The sequence below is a fragment of the Gopherus evgoodei genome, chromosome 13 (genome assembly GCF_007399415.2).
Source record: "Gopherus evgoodei ecotype Sinaloan lineage chromosome 13, rGopEvg1_v1.p, whole genome shotgun sequence".
In the NCBI taxonomy this organism is placed as follows: Eukaryota; Metazoa; Chordata; order Testudines; family Testudinidae; genus Gopherus; species Gopherus evgoodei.
In genome coordinates this window covers 22,109,686-22,127,823 of record NC_044334.1, presented here as the reverse complement: position 1 = coordinate 22,127,823, position 18,138 = coordinate 22,109,686, and the positions used below count along the sequence as shown (strand labels likewise).

Genomic DNA, 18,138 nt, shown 5'->3' with positions numbered 1-18,138 from the left:
GACGAGCCTAGGGAACCACGGCTAATGGGAGCTGCAGGGGTGGTGCCCGCAGGCAGAGGCAGTGTGCAGAGCTACCTGGCCACATCTCTGCCCCCAGGTAACTGACACCCAGAGCTCACTTCATCCTGTGCTGTGCCCCAACCCCCTCCCACACCCAAACTGGGGGGGAGAAAGGGAGGAGAGAGACACAGAGCCAGGTAAGGAGCCTGCCAACCCTGCCAACACCTCCTCTCCCAGCACCAGCAGGGGTCCTGGGCTGCCACTCTACCCGTCACCCCCAAGCAGCCAGGTCGCCCTCCCCCAACACCCATGAGGCCCGCGGGCAGCCACCCCTCTCCCCCAAAGTTTTATTCATAACTAGTTTTAGTAAAAGTCATGGATAGGTCACAGGCCATGAATTTTTGTTTACTGCCCGTGAACTCTAGTAAAAATACTTGAGAGTAAAACGTAGACTTAAATATAATATACACTCAACAAGGTATTTAATACACTATATTACAAGACAAGGCCCCATTTGGCATCATTCCTTCCCTCCAACACACACGGTTCTCCACTCTAATATGCTATATGACAGATATGACAAACTGTACAATAGCATATTAACACAATTATCCAGTATTGCTGCTTGTTCATGGAACAGTTTAATATGTTTAAAAATGTACAAAGTGGGTGATTTTTTATGTTACGGGGCTCAATGATTTTTTCTTCCATAATACACTCAGATTTGAATCAAGTATTGTTTTTAAATAAAGTTTATTTCATTACAGTGAAGTGAAAAACAATTCTATATGAATACTGGAATAACCCTTACATAAGCCTATAAAGCATTGCAGCGGAGAATAGCACAGTGACCTGTTGATTCTAGGTGGTAAGCAGTAACCATGAAGATATTTTCATCCTGCATACAGCAGTGTTGCCGGTACAGCAGCATTATGTACAGTGGAGTCGCATCATAGACATTTAATTTACGCAATTTTAACTATACATGCTAGGCAAAAACAGAACAAAAAAGAGAAAAACAAAAATTTAAATACTGTACCTGTAGTGCGGGCAATTCTGCCCACCATTCCACTCAATGAGCGTTTGACTATACGTGATTTTCGCCTTACATGCTGACTTCAGAACCTAACCCCTGCGTAAAGATGCAACGCCCCTGTATTCCAAGTAGACAGTGGAGTGTTCCCAGCTTCTCTGCATAAAGATTTTTTTTAGAAAGTGTTCCAAAAACAACTCAGATTCAGTACCATATTACTATGATGCCAGTACAATCCACTACCACAGGCGCTTTCAGCAGGGGAGCCCCAAACAGGTCCAAGGGAGTCACAAACATCCTTCCTTTCTTCATTACTTGGTGGGAAGGGGTTCAAAAGCTTTTTTTCGGTTACATGAAGTCACTATATGAAACACTGAGAACTACACTACAGAACTCAAACAAGGAACTCTCAATGGCTACGCTACAGATGCAACAACCGCACAGCTACAACACTGCAGCTGTAGCGCCATACTACAGATACTCACTACAGGGACAAATGGAGTTTTCCTGTTGCTGTAGTTAATCCAACTCTCATAGAGGTGGTAGCTAGGTCAACGGATGAATCCCTCCATTGACCTAGCGGTGTCAACACCAGGGCTTACATCAGTAACTGCATCTCTGAATTCACACCCCCATAGCCACCTAGCTAAGGGCTTGGCTACACTTGCGAGTTAGAGTGCATTAAAGCAGTCTTGGGCATCCGAGCTCACTCCCCGTCCACACTGGCAAGGCACATGGAGCACTCTGACTCCAGGGCTAGAGTGCTCCTGGTACTCCACCTCAGCAAGAAGATTAACACTTGGTGCGCATTGGCTGAAGCGCCCGGGCATCAGTGTGAACGAGGTGTTGCACTACTGCACTCTGATCAGCCTCCAGAAATGTCCCATAATCCCCTTAAGTCAAGAGGCCATTCTTGTCATTGTTTTGAATCACTGCAGAAATGCAGATGTGTCATCTGAAAGCTCCATTTCTGACAGCCGGCTGCTTATCTGCTCTGAGACAAGTTAGTGTGGAATGCTGTGAGAGAGAGAGGGAGATGGGGGGGAGGGGGAAGTCTGCTGTTGTCTGAACTTACAAGACAGCATGCCGACATGCTCTCAGCCCCCCAAAAACCTAATTTCTTTCTCTCCCCCCACATACACACAATACACTCCATCAAACACCACCCCCTCCATATGAAAAGCACGTTGCAGTCACTTGCATGCTGGGATAGCTGCCCATAATGCACCATTCCCAATGCCGCTGCAAGTGCTGCAAATGTGGCTACACCAATGCGCAAGCAGCTGTCAGTGTGGACAGACTGCAGCGCTTCCCCTACTGAGCTCTCTAAAGGCAGGTTTAACTCACAGCACTCTACATTTGCATGCCCTTGAGGCTAAATACGGTCTGATCCCACTAGAATTTCCCTTCTTCACATAGCCTGGAGACATGGAATGTTAAAGAGTATTGTTCAAGCCTGTGTATAGAAATGCTTCCTGAAACCTGACATCTTAAATGTTGGTCAGTTTGCTAATGGATTAAAACCCTTGACCCCGAGACAAGAATTTTTAATCACTTAATCTAGACCCAGAATAAGGATCTGCAGTAAGTGGGGTAATTACAGAGAGAGTCATTTTATAATCTACTTAGCTTTTTGGACACGACTCAAAATTCCAGAAATCTGCAAACTTATTTATATTTGGAACAGACATCTAAATGACAATCTAATTTAGCCAGTGCAGGAGTCAGGTTATTATGAATACATATGTAAATGTTAACCAGGTCACAACTGGAGCCATATCACTGGCATGCCAAACAAAGTTGTGTTAAACATTTTTTTCAAAGAAGGATGCAAGCAGGAAAAGTAATAGGAGAAATTGTCAACTTTATGCAATGGCCTTTATCCCAGAGTTTTCACTGAATGTCTACCAGGAATGTAAGTCACATTAACTAAATGATTAGCAGTCAGAACAGTAGTAGAAGATTATACATACAAAAGATATGGTTTTAAAACAGAATTTATCCTTTGACTTAAAATATCCATTGAAAAAGCACTTTGTAGTACTTGTTACAAGGCTGTCCAGAATGGAAAGGTGAGCTCTTTCCTGGTTCCTGCTCTCATTCAGAAAACTAGCTGCTGAACAAAGTTAGCTAACAGGCTTCTGAAGGTTCCGGTTTAGTACTGCAGTTCGTTACTCAGCTGTACACCAAATGAAAAGCATTGCCCCAGCCCATGTCCAGTGTTAGATTTATGTGCAAAAAATAGTGCTCAGAAAAGTACCACAAGCTCTTCTGGTAAGGTTCAATGCTTAATAAGATTCTTTTGCTACCATACCTCCAACTGAACATTCGTTCTGGAAGGTGGGTTTTAAAGAATACTTAACCAGGCTAGCAGGAGCCCTGAAAATAAACTTAAGATCACTGATTTTGCCAAAAAATCTAATGGATAAAGCATTTCAAAAGCTGATGTTATCAGGTCATTACCAAATCCATAATTCAATTTAATACTCTCCATAAACTCTACTTTCCCATCTGCAGACAAAAAACCACCCAAAAGTTTTCTTTAGGACTGAAGACCATATTCTGAACTTCCAGTTTTGCAGGGCCACTGCTGATTTTAATAACTGGTCCGCCATCACACATCTGTATTCTAGCTGATTTAAGGCAAGTGCTTACAACACAGAGCCTGCTAAATGCATGCCAAGACAGACACACAGCAAGCACTGTTCTACAACATTCTGTGTGTCAGCCTTCTAGCTACACAATGAGAGTATTCTTGTCTACACAACAATCCAAGCAGCCAGCTCTTTAGCCTGGCACAGAGAGCTCCATAGATGTTTACCTACAGAACAATTCCAGGAATACTGAGCTATTCAGCCACACAACCACTTCCACTCTCCTCAAACACTAAGTGTGGAAAGCATGTACCATAGTACAAGCTACAGCAGGCAGTCCAAGCAACTTTTCCCCCCATTCTGGACAAAAGTGAATAACCTCTATATCCCAGTAATACATACACACACTTTTTGCTCTGCTAGATAATATGTTGACCAGCTAATAAAGCGTCTCAACAGCAAACTTAACGTCGTTAAACTGCAGAGATCACTTACAAGCTCTTGGCCTCCCACTCAGCAATCCGGGGTCCAAAGCATGTCTCTCTTTTCCTTCTCTCTCTATGATAATGTAGCATCATTCATTTGGCTTCCCCTAACCAGACCACTTGGGAGCTTCCAACAAAGGCTTCCTTCAACACTAATTCCTACTCATTCTAGCAACATGTACAATTTCTTTAATTCCTCAGACTACCCACTTGAATGCTATTCTTTCTAAGGCTTTGTCTACACTACAAAGTTTTGTCAACAAAAACAAATGGATACATACACACTGCAATGCAACTTTTGGCGGCAAAAATGCACTGTTTTGGTGACAAAAGATGAGAGAGAGAGAGAGAAGGCTTTTTGTGCAAAATTTTTGTCAGCAAAGCACCAGTGTAGACATCATGCTTGATTTTATCACTTTAATTGGCCTCCAGGAGGTGTCCTACAATGCTCATCCTGACCGCTCACACTGTCGATGCTAGTCCCCAAGTGTGGACACACACTGCTGGCAAAGGGAGTGAGTGTGAACATGAAATACCAATTTTTTTATAGTGCTTTTTGAGTGTTGACATAACTTTTGTCGACAAAACTCTGTAGTGTAGACAAGTCCTAATTTCCTTCCAGAGGCTCATCCTCCATTGTGACAGCCATAAGGACATATCCCTTTATACTTCCCCCAACCTTATACCTTTGATTCTTACATTGCTGCCAGTCTCTCCAGCTAATGATTTTAAAAGGAATTCCACAAAAACTGGTCAACACTGCTTCCAGACTGATGGAAAAAGTCACTTAAGGAAATGCCTTGCATTGCCTCTCCTATCAATTTTCCATCTGTGTTGAGTGATGTGTCTCTGCAGCACATTCAATCCACAATAGACCAAAGAAGAAGGCACCAGGACCATGAATCAAATCTAGCTTTCTTGAACAACAGCACAGAACACTAGCTACTAAGCAGCCTCTGTATCTTAGAGACAGTGTAACTAAATCCAACGAAAAAACTCATCCCACAAAGCAATGACACCAGCAGTAAATGCCACTGGCTCTGGTCTTACACCTCCATGGACAAACAGGATTTTGAGAGAAAGAGAAAGAAAAGAATGCATATTGAATGGCAGTGCCTTTAGATATCAACTGCCCTCACACAGGGCCCCTTATACCCAGCAACAGAAAAGTTTGGCCATATCCCCATTGTGTTCTCTCCTTTCATGCATTTATAGTATGCGTAACTGAATATAATCAATACAGCAGCAATGGAAGGAAAACGACTATCTTAAATAGTATCCTTTCAGAAGGAGAGGCCAGCTGCAGTTCACCAAAACACATGTAAAAACAGAAACTGGTAATTTATTTTAATAGACATTTCTATATCACTCACCATAGTATTGGAGCACCTTTAAGATAAAAGGAGGAAAAATCGAACAATTGTTAAAACAAAGCAGACATAAGAGTGAGGCTAGCCTGTGTTTGTTAAAATGAAATACACAGGCCATTCATTTTGTTTAGAGGAATAGTTGTACAATTTTTAGACTTCTGTGTTAAAGCCTACATCTATATCACTTTCCAACATTGCAATGTTCAGTTTCTGATAAGGTTTCCATTGCCTCTCTCAAGTCCCACTCACTGGATTGGCTTAAAAAAGGTCAGCCTACTCTATAGCACGTGTACATGGGTCAGCGTAAGTGCTTCATGTTAGGCAATTCAGCATCTCAAAAGTATTTATTCAGTATTGTAATAAAAAATTCTAATAAAGAATTAAAATCCTTTTAGTATGTAACAGACAAACCATTTTAAGATACGGCATGCACAGAGATGAAAATCTGAATAGGTGTTTCTCTGCTACTTGTTTAAATAGCTTTACAAAGGACTCAAACAGAATTTATTCCAGTCCAGAGTCTTTATTTCAGACAATGGTATATCCAGTGAGTTCTCAAAATGAACATGATTTGACTTTTAATTGTTTGACAGCTGACTTGCTCATTGACAATCCACTTGCACACCGATAGGTACATATAAGAAATTGCAATTGTTCAGACATGCCCTGGTCTCATTTAATATAGCCACTCACATGGTAAAGAGATAATTGTTTCCTGAGTCATAGATAAAGGAGACCATTCAAAAGAAACCTTAAACTAACCTTGGGGCCTAGTATCGGTTACTAATGTGTGGACATTGTCTAGGCTCAAGATTTACAAGAGTTCAAATTCCTGAAATCATTTCATTTTTCACTGGCTCTTAGTTTCTAGAGCTCTCCAGTACTAGGTAGGTTCCATTATCGATCCTCAACCATGAAAGAATAGATAGGCCCCTTTTAGTTCAGCTCACTAGCCTATTCCAACTTCTGGGGGAAAAATGGCTATGCGTGAAGCAGCTTCACAAAGCTTTACACACCCTTTAATGCATACTAAAGGCCTTACTTCATTCAACAAAAATGGTGTTCCACAGCCACACTTACGAGACACCACTTTTATCACCTGATCTACTTGACCTTACTGCTGGGGAAGTGACAACTATCCATATCTTGCCAAGTCATCCAGTAGGTTACCCCGGGAAGATTTGTCCTACTTTCACAAGTAAATGGAGAGCTGGGAAGGAGAAACTCAGTTAAACCTCTGCCCAACCCCTCTCCCAGGGCTCTCCTCCCTTTTGATGAAAAGGTCTTGTGTATTTACAAGCACTAGAGGAGATGAAGCATCACTTTACTATTGCACTTGCCACTCATGATTTTTTGAACTTGCAAAACATGAGAAGGCGGCAGTTTATTATGGGTTGCATCTCAGCAGATGGGCAATTCTTTCAAAAAAAATCCTCATCTGGAAATCTAGAATCTGATACTGAGATCCACCAATGGTGGAAAAAAAAATTTTACTGCTAAAGTTTAAGACCTAAAAAGCAATTTTACTGTGTAGACCACGCTGAAGATTATCTTCTCTCTAGGTCACATGGCAGCAAACAGACTATCCAAAAATCTTGGTGTGCTGCTTCTTGCCTTGGGCTGTCAAAGGAGAATCTTGCACTCCAGATCAGAATTTTCAATATTTTTTCACAATTACCATACAATATGCTGAACTCAAAGCTTACCTACCATCAGTATCACCACAACTGGCCTAAAGCATAAACATACTTTGTCCACATCAAAAGATGAGCTTTTTACCAGGGATGTGTTTTCATCAGTATGAATTTTTTCAGTTTCTCTACCCTCACCCTATTTCTCAACACTCTGCATAATATCACTTCATTTAAGGAAGTTACAAAATAAAAAAGTTTCACATGCAGTGGGTGGTGTTCTACATTTTAGAAGAAGACTGCTTAATGCAGGTTCGCCGCTCCAGGGCAATGGGAGCAGCGGGAAGCAGTGCGGGCCGAGGGATGTGCTGGCTGCCGCTTCCCGTCACCCCCATTGGCCTGGAGCGGTGAACCGTGGCCAGTGGGAGCCACAACTGGCCGAACCTGCAGACGTGGCAGGTAAACAAACCAGCCTGGCCTGCCAGTGTGCTTACCCTGGTGGGCCATGTGCCAAAAGTTGCCGATCTCCAGCATAATGTATTGGTAACACTTAAGACAAACATCAGTTTTACTCTGAGGATGAGTATACCAATCAGGAAAAAAAGGATTGGTTTTTGTTTGTTTGTTTTCGTGGGGGTGGGGAGGTGGGGTTGTTTTTTCAAATATAAACGTACGCTAGTAATGCCCAACAGTCCCAGTCAAAACTAGAGCCTCTTTCATGGATGCAGTACAAACACTCTGGATGACTTACAGTCTAGTTTAAGAGTATATCTTCATAGGATAGTTAATTTGAACTCCTACCTAGTGTTTCCCTAACAATCCTCCTGACTACACCCAAACCCTGTGACCAGAGTATGTTAGTACTTTCAACATTGAGCAGATAGCTTATCTGGGGCTGTAGGCTAAAACCCAAGTGAGGCTTTCACCTGCCCAACATGTAGTAAGGATGCAGATTAAGTCACCTGTGTGCTGATAGTCCTCCAGTGTCTTCCCCAAATTTGCTCTTGCCCACCCTCCCAGAAGGATAGACAATTTCTGCCATAATTCACTTAAAAGGATTAGCACTAGTCTTATTACTGCAGCACGGATATGCCTTTAGAAGAACTAGTGAGATATACAGACAAATGCCACACAAGTGAAGAGACACTTTGTAGTGTGAATATTCACATCCAGGTTAGACTAACTTGGGTGCCAATCACTCAAGTTAATTCTGCAGTGAAGACATATCCTAAAAGATTAAGTCAGGTGCAAAACTTGGAAACAGCTAGTAAGTGCTCATACATTGCACTGGCACTTCTCTAAAGCTTACTCTCCAGAAACTCAGCTTCCATTTAAAAACATATTTATAGCTGTCACGGTTATAGAGAAAACCTCATAAACATGAACAAAGGGTCACCAATGCAGAATTGAGTCTGCAACAATAGACCCAAAATGTATGAAGTGTCAAATTCATCTCCATGAAACGTTACCTCTTATGCTCAGTGACAGTTTAACTATTAACTATTTTATTCCTCACGTAAGGAACAAGGACGAGAATTACACATCTGGATAATTTATTCTGAGTGACATCTCATTTTGGTGCCACAACTGTGCCCCATTTGGGAGTTACCACTTCAGAACCCCATCAAGAGGAGGCAAGCCCAAAGAGCTTAACAGCCCATCAGCATATTCAAGCTCCACCAAGGGGGAGCCCATCAAGGTGCCCAGGGGAGCCAAGCAACACATATCCTATTTTGAATATCTGCACAATTTACCATGAGTAGTTTTATTTTGGGTTCACATGGGTGGGGCTCACTTTGTGAGTGAAGCTTGGAAAACTACCACTTTTTTTCAAACTGACTCCTGATCAATTGTGTCTGTCTTTGCTTCAGAAGCTCAGGGTATGTGCATATAAGAGCTTGTAACTGGGCTTGCCACTGCACTACAGCTAAATCTGAACACTTGTAGCTACAGTCACGTTTTTCAAAAAGAGAGACATGACACCCATAGCACTAAACATTTAATCCAAATAATTTTTTTTTCCTGTTAGAATCTAAAGGAATTTGGAGTAGTCTGCTTGTCTTTCCCATGAATCACATTAACAAAATAAGTCTGTCAGCGTACTCAGACAAAAAACCTTAACTGCACATGGCTGTTAAATCTGGACAGCTTACAGCAGCCAGAAGATTTGAGAAACAAAGTTCACAGTATCAGAAGTGTCTCTCAAATTTCTCCTTATTCACAAAAGGCTTCCCCCACTGAAAATGAAAACTGATTTTCCCATCGAGCTTTGGTTAGGACTCACTGAACATGCACATATTTTGAAGTAAAAATGAGGATTTACTGCATTGCATTAATTTACAAGAAGTTAATCTGTTTGACTTGAGATTTACATAGCACTAGAGACTGCACAGAAATATTTAGACAGACCATTCCAAAATCCAATACCCTCCTCATCTTTCAGTAGGAAAATAAATCCTGGAAATCATGGCCACATCTGAATGCCTGGCTACTGACTAAGCTCTTAAAGACACACCGCTTTCCATGATCAGTGAAATATTCAGCAAAGCATTCGGAGAAACCCTTATAGACAAAACTGTTGCTGGTGCTGCCATTTGAGCTACCTCCTCTGGTTTACCCAACTGTTTGCCAACAGAGCAAATAAATGACATGTTAAACAATGTTTAAGAATTACAGCAGCTGGAAATGTTCCAAATTTCATGTTCTGTTTTCAACACCCACTATAATGCAGGAATGAAAGCACAAAGAAGATTAACTTCTAACCACTGCATGAAAGGATCAGAATATCTGATTCATGTTATCAAGGGGATCACCTCTCTCAAACAGTGTAGAATGACATGCCACCACTTCAAAACCAGTCACATGCCAGGTGCAAGTTCTTTACTCTCTAACAAATACTACATAAATGATTGCACATAACCAAGCTGCTCCTGAAGGAAGAATGGAGTCAATGGATACTGAAGAGAATACATCTTTGAACTAATTCTCCTGGGGCACATGCAACTGATGGGAAATAAGTTTCCAATCCAAAAATAAAAAGCACAATTGAAAGAGTTAAACTGCAATAATTTAAGAGCTGCAGGATAATACTCATAAGAAATATACATTTTTATACTGCACATTATAAATATATATATAAATAAATGTGAATCTGGACATAAGTTTCATGTCTTCCCCACACAAGCTGACCAGGGCTTCTGAGTTTTAGACAAATAAAGACCTGGGGATTTTCCTTCCTTTCTTTCTCTGAACAAAGGACAATTCAGTTACAGATCAAAAACAATTCACTGCATTAGCACTCAACACAATATCACCTCCAAGCAGAAATTAAAGTCCTACTCCACAGTCCTAGGCTCTGAAGTAGTAAATTTCCTATGTTTATTTCTTAGCAGTTTTGTGGGTTTTTTTAACTGCTTTGTTTACTGGTATCTGTTACTCTGTACATCTTGAATATGGCACGAGCCTGGCTCAAAATCTGTAACAACTCCTCACTTCAAGTCCTCCCAGTTAACATTGTTTTTTTGTTATGTTGCTGATCAATTAGACTAGAGAACATGCTCGTTTAAAGTTATGCAATGCTCCCTTATAACACTGTCTGGCAGCTGCCTGCTTTGTCCACTGCTTGAAAAAAGAGCAGCCCATTGGAGCTAACTGGTGAAGGCATGGAACCAGGTTGGACGGGCAGCCCCCCTATTAGCCCCCTGTTCCCCTAAGTGCCCTGTGCAGCAGCTGCTCAGCAGGCTATCATAGCCAGCAGTTGCAGTTGTCCCTTCCCCCACTACCGTGTGCTGCTCCTGCCCTCTGCCTTGGAACTGCTCTCTCTCTCTCTCACACACATGCACGTGCGCACACACTATAATCTTTTGTCTGGTGAAAAAAATTTCCCTGGACCCTAATCCTCCGTATTTACATTAATTCTTATGGGGAAATTGGATTCACTTAACAATGTTTCACTTAAAGTCGCATTTTTCAGGAACATAACTGCAACATTAAGCAAGGAGTTACTGTAAATCTATTTTAATGTGGTTAAACTGTGATTACTGGGCTTTCCGCTGTTCTGCAGAATCCATTCTTCAGTACAGAACTGTGCTCCAGAACTTAACGTTTCACTTTCAAAAAACTGTTTTGAGCCCTTACTGATAATGAAGAAAACATTCAAATTTCAGTGTAAGGCAATGCAGTGATGTCTTCAATAAGTGCGCAGCAGTAACTGAAGACAAGTGAACCTCATTTCATTTCATTTCATTTCATTTCAATGAGTTAAGAACAAAGCAGAATATGGTAACAGCATAAAATATATATTTAATATAAAAACAGAGGCTGGCTATTGTACTAATGTACTACTGATGTTCATATTTTAACTAAAAAGTCTACAGTTTTTAATTTAAATGAATCTGACGAAGAATGTTCAAACTGCCACAGAAATTAGGCCCAATTTGCTGCTGAGTGCATGGGGCCTTGGGTTATACTCTTAAAAGTAGTTGTACTTCAGCTGAAGAAGAGAAAGTTTAAACTCTAAAGGGGTTTAACTTGAGGTTTTATTTTAAACTAGTTGAGTTAAATTAGCGCAAAAAGATGAATAGACACTTCCGTCAAGTCTACACTACACTCTTTGGCCAGCTTAGCTATGTCAGTCAGAAGCATGATGAGGTGCGATGTGACCAACACCACCGGTGTATATACAGCTGTACTAGCAAAATGAACTTTTGCCAGCACAGCTTATTTCATTGATGGAAGGGCAGCACAAGAACAAGTTATTCTGGCAAAAGCAGCTTTGCCTGCACAAGTTCCATCCACACTGTGAACACTTTGCCAGCATACTGATATAGGTAAATTGGCAAAGTACTCCTCCCATGGACCCAGCCTTATTTTGATTTAACTTAAGGCAATTAGGAATCAACTTAAGATAAATCAAAATAAGCTACATTCACTCTTACTTCAATTTGTCTACACATGGATTTGCACTGGTGTAACTAAATTGGGATAAAAACAGATTGAAGTTAAGCCAGCGTAATTTTGGTACAACCAACATCTTGTACATTACAGCCTTTCAGCCTAGTTTTAAGTGGGGGAAAAAAGCCTCAGACAAGGACCAGCTCACACTTCAGATGTCACCAAGTTACATGAACTCTGAAGTCTAAGTGTGTGCAGTGTCCAAAAGCCTACCTTTTGAGGAAGACAGAATAAGTATTTTTTTTACCTCTTAGGTGAACTTAACGTACAATAGCATTTGAGGGCTATTAGAAAACAATAAAAAACCTTTGAAGGTCACCTTAAACTGTAAACTAAAATCTAACCAAAACCTCAAGCAAAATGCTAACTTGGGACTTTGTCTACTAATAATCCCAAAGACAAACCATCTTCTATCTAAAAAACCGTTCCCAAAAGTTTAGCTTTTGCTATCAGGGCACTGAAGGGAAAAGGGAAGGCATGTAAAAAAAAAAAAATCTTCAGACACATTTACTGAATCAAATCACCAGTTTCAGAACTGTCTCATACTACAAAGATATCTTGCACAGCTCCAAGGCTAGAGAGTTCAAAAACTCCATCCTATCTGAAAAATTGACCACAGGGGCTCAACATATTACACGTGACCTTGGTGGATCATGTTTTTTCTGGCTGGCTCAGAACAAGCTGGCCTTTCATCAAGCAAGATGTTTCAACACTCCTCCAGATTTGTTAGCATTTCAGAAACAAGGCCACTACAAAATCTACTCATCAGACTAACAGCTGTCTATTTGCTATTGATATCAAATTAAATTAAGAAATTAGCTGGAACTTGGAACAGTTTGAAATGTTTACTCCAGTTGCTGCAGAAATCTGAAGAGACTGCAGATGCTATTTGTTCAATAAAAGCTACCTCACACAGAAACCACAGAGTTTCAGTCTCTTTTCCTGGGAAGGTGGGAGTATGATGTGACTGTCTCAGTTACAAGGCAGGCTGCACCTCTGAGCCCTCCCTGGTTTTTATTAGTGCACCCCACCAAGTGATAGGCCTTTATATTTCCCAGGATGGAACTGCAGTTCTCCCACATTCTTACACCAGGCCGTCAGCTACACTACCCTGCCTGCCAACCATGCTTACCCAACAGGTCCAACTGCATTCGGTACTTGCAGTTCTTTCCTTTGGGACTCTGTGACCGTTGGTGAAGAGAGAGACCAGGCAGCCTTCTTAAATCAACATACAATTTAATCTTAACAGCTGGAACAAAGCATAAACATCAGAGAAAGGATTTCATAACAGTCTACACTCATATCTATCTTGACTAAAGAGAGAAAAGGTGGACGTAGTAGTTTTTTTGTTAGTGAAAGAGACAGGCTTTTGAGCTACACAGAGCTCTTCTTCAGGTCTGGGAAAGGTACTGAGTGTGTCACAACTAAATAACAGGTGGAACTGATTGTTTAGTGTAAGCATTTTAAGTAATCATATTCCAAGAGATCATTCAAAGTGAATTGGCCTGTTAACACTTCTGCAGTCAGAGGACACCGAAAAAAAGGAAGCGTGGGGGGCTTTCAGGGGTTATAGATTGTTTTAATAAGCCATAAATCTAGTGTCTTTATTAAGACCATGATTTGTAGTGTCTAGCAGTTATGAATTTAAGCTCTGAGGCTCATCTTTTGAAGGTGTAGTGCAGCTTTCCTTTGAGGATGAAAACAAAGATCAAATATGGAGTGATCATTTTATGAAAAGTATTCGGCCATGGGTGAGTTGATGTTTTAGCCTTATTTTTTGTGTGAGTTCCTTCGAGAGTGTAGTGATTGTCTGGTTTAACTCGCATAGTTATTGGGGCATTTATGCACTGGATGAGGTATACCACATATCGTGATGGACATGTGTAAATCCCATGGATTTTGAAAGGGGGGGCAGGGAGGAGATACTGATCATCATAGCTGTGGTGGTATGTCTGCAGGTTTTGCATTTGTTATGGCAGGATCTGGTGGGTTCTGATCTTTGGGGAGCTTGCTTCTGATGAGCTTGGCATGGTTGGGGGAGTGTTTGAAGGCCAAAAAAAGATTTTTCAATATGTGGATCCCATCAAGTCTGGATTCTAACTGTTTTATGATACTCCACATGGGTTCCAGAGTGGGCGGTAAGTGAAAACTAGAAGTGGTACAGTCAGAGTATTTCGCCCCACTCATCTGCCACTCAGGATTGAAGCAGGCTCTACAGAGGTATTTTGAGTGCCCTATTCCATAATGCAATCTACTTCTTTGGTGGAGTGTCCTTGTTTGGTGAAGGTGATTTTAAAATGTGTTAAGGCATATATTCCAGACTTTACTCAGAGTATATTCTGTGGTATCTCAGTGCTCAGCTGTAGATAGCAGACTTCTTGGTGTATTAGGGGTGGTTACTGGATCTCTGAAGGAAAACGTGGTGATCTATGAATTTCTCAATAATACTTGCCTGTAAGGTTCCATTGCTGAATCTTATTTGTATCAGCATCAACTGGTACAATTTCCTGCCACAAAGTGTTTAGAAACAATCTGACTGACGAGTGGTGGTGGTTGAAGTTGTGATGAAAATCTGAAACTGAGTTTAGGTCATATGTCCAGAGGATGAAAATATATCATTGATGTATCTCAGGTATATCACTGGCGTCGTGGTGCATTTGTCCAGAAATTCTTCCTCCATGTGGCCCATAAAGAGGCTGGCAAATTAGGGAGCCATCCTAGTGTCCATGGCTTCTCCCATGATTTGGGCAAAATGTTTATTGTTGAATGTAGAACTGTTATGGGGGAGGATGAAATGGATGAGCTTGGCGATGTATTTGGGGTTTATGTCTGAGTATAGTCCATTGCCCTGTAGATATTTGAGGCAGACAGCAATGCCATCATCTCTTAACTAAAAGCTTACCACCCCCTGGAGGGAAGCCTATGAAGTTCCTCACACTCCCAGTTACTCTAACCTCTGGGGTCTCAGTGTCCATCTGTTTCCCTTAATTGTCTTTCCCAGATTTAGTGAGTATGTCCTCTTAAATCCAGTCAGGGCCTTTGTTGTGCTGTTCCCAAGGTTGGAACACACACACACCCCTTGACAAACTAGTCAGGTGAGCTCAGCAGAGCATCATAGTTAGAACATCAAAGCAAATGGCTCTTGCATTGTCCCTTAAGCTTTGGAGACTGGCTGGCTAGGTCAAGCTATTGTACTTTTTCCTGCTTGTTTTTCCAACAGCCGGCTATTAAACTAACCTAACATTCACATAGGAATAATTTCAATTTCTAACCCAACACAAGCCACACAGTAAACATCCAAATAACCAGGTCAACATACTGTATTTATTGTTACAGAATTACAGGGACTACACAGATGTACCTTTTATAATTAAAAGGATAGTGTTATCAAAGGATGGCTAAACAAGCAGCCCTGTTATAACAGTCCCCTTCACAAGTTCTCTTCCTCCAATAAGGCCTATGAGTAAGGACAAGATTTTGTCACGGAGGTCATGGAAGTAATGGATTCCATGACTTTCAAAGACGTCATGGACATTTTCTGCTTCAGCTGTGTCCAGGGGCAACAGAGATGAAGGTCCGAGCCACCACTATGGGCAGTGTGGGCCACAGAGCTGTTAGTGCCCCCACCCTGCAGTCATTCTCCCCCTTCCATCCCCCCCAACCCTTATTTTTAGTGGCAGTCAGACAAGCCACAGCCTTCTGAGAATTTTTGTTCATTGCCCATGAGTGGTCTGCGACTTTTACTAAAAATAACCAGGACAAAATCTTAACCTTACATATGAGGTAGCAAATCATCTCATGAAATACCAGGGTTTCCTCAAAAACAGATTGAGAGCCGCTTTTGTCTGTGTCAAAGTTTAGCTTCCACAGCTCCCCAAATGTATGATTTATACTTTCTTTCTAATCTGTTTTCAATCAGCTTGAAATCCTTCCAGATAATAAGAACTGTAACACAAACCCAGAGAAACAATCCATGGTTTTGTTTTCATTGAAAGCTGAACAAACCCAAGGATAATAGCAAGGAAGTATGTAACTGTTTTAAAATAAAGATAACAGGACCAGCACAAACCATCCCAGCCACCTAAAGAATTAACTCTGGACAGAACTCTAGAATTATTTCTCACACAATCCATAAGTTATCTTCGGCAAACAAATTATGTAATTAATCTCTTTAAAAAAATCACTACAAGCATCCCCAGTCACTCTTTAATGTTTTTCTACATACCTAAATACAGAAAAATAATTAACAATAAGACCCCAACACCACTTGCACACACCTCATGAAGGATATGAAAAAGCTTTGGAACTCTGCAGTATTCCCAATTTAGTAGGAATAAACTAAATCTACTCTCTAACTACATCAAGTGTACTTGACTGACATCAATATCAGCAAAAGATTAAGGCACATGGGACTTTTAAATCACAGACCATCTTTGGAGCACTGCAAGAGGTGCATGTGGGAAAAAGTGAACTTGAAGTTTGTCCATGAGGACAGGCAAGCCCAGGCACGGAAATTTAAAAGCTATTAATATTTTCTTGAAACAGAAAAGTAGATTAAAGAGCAGGAAGATTATATTTTAAATTTGAATAGAATAGGGAGTAGTTTTTCAGTAAAAAAAAAGAAGTTAAAATCAAAAAAATCTTAAATGATACCATGGGGTAATTAAGAGTTTCAAGTAAAAACCTAACACTTTCTTTGTAGGGATGTGAAAACAGTTTCTCACGCAAACAGTTGGAATCCAACTTTGTTTGGTAGGACGAGGCGGAGGTACCACTGCTTAAAAAAATCAAAGTCAGACAGAATTAAGTGCTATAAAAATTTCAGTTTTTAAAGATGGCTAATAAAGAAAGTCAGTTACACTCGAACTAAGGATGTTCCACTAAGTTCTTTTAAAACAGAAACAAAGAAGCATGTAGTCTTTGCAGCCAACATATTGTTTAACTCTGAGATAGAAGCTTTCCTCTATTGGCAGGATCATCTTCTAGAGATATGCACTAAACCATATTTGATCTTGCAAAAATTGATTTGAGTATCTAGTTCCAGGCAGAGGCAGAGAAAAATCCGACTCTAAGTGTTTGTTTAAACTAGAATTTTTGCTCCTATTATAACTGGAGTCTACTAATTGCTCATTAATTTAGCTAAAACTTGCATAAGCTAAAACCTGACACTCCATAATCGGTTAATTTTAGTCTAGACAACCCCTAAAACAAAGATGTAAGAAAAAAAATTAACTATTTTATTTACCTCAGTACAGAGATCAAACGAACAATTGCAGCACAGAAGGAGAGGGTACTCACCTTGTGCAGTAACTGGACTTGAAGATGTGTCCCCCATGGATGCTCCACTTCAGGTATGCATGCTCCTTATGCACCTTTGATCAGAGATTTTTGGTAACTTTGTTAGGCCTGGCCTGCACATGCGTGCCACACCTCCTTGTGCCCCATACCGAGGATATATAGAGCAGAGTGGGTAAACCACCCTCAGCTCAGTTTCTTCTCCATTGAAACATCCCACAGACAAGACTTCAAAGCAGAGGGGATGGAAGGCCAGTAGTGGAGCACCCATAGGGGGACACATCTCAAAAGAACTCCAACTACTGCACTTCTTGGAGTAACGTCAGGTGGTTTCTGGTCACTACCCACAGAGAGAAGTGAGCTTTGCAGCTGGCTCTAAGACAGATGATTGAACTGCCATGACAACAGCAGCATCTGACCTAGAAGCACACAGAAGGGTAGAGAGTTTTGAGAAAGTGTGAACAGACGTACAAAGTCCAGCTTCACAAATTTCAGTCACTAGTACATCTTTCAATAATGTCATGGAGGCAGACTGGGATCTAGCAGAATGGGCTGTCACTCTTAAAGGTGGCTGAGCATTAGCAGCCTTGTAGCAAGTGAGAATACAGCCATAAATCCATTTTGAAAGTCCGAGTGTAAACTGTAGGCCCTTTTGATCTCTCCGGAAACAAAATTAACAGTCTTTGAGACCTTCTCAACAGACTGTTTCTGTCAACTTACAAAGCTAACGCCCTTCTAAAGTACAGAGTAGATTCTCCTCTAGACTAGTGGCACTTC

General features: G+C 41.0%; 1 protein-coding gene across 2 annotated transcripts in view; it reads right to left on the bottom strand.

The window, feature by feature from the left end:
- The window catches only part of SPPL3 (signal peptide peptidase like 3), a 146,506-nt gene that overhangs the window by 61,826 nt on the left and 66,542 nt on the right, over window positions 1-18,138 (bottom strand). The window contains exon 1 of one of the 2 annotated variants that reach the window (XM_030582440.1): window positions 17,365-17,442. The exons of the other annotated variant lie outside the window; for it this stretch is intronic. The gene's annotated coding sequence lies outside the window, so the exon portion shown is untranslated. Of the gene's footprint in view, window positions 1-17,364; window positions 17,443-18,138 lie in introns of those variants that run through there. 2 annotated transcript variants of the gene reach the window in all.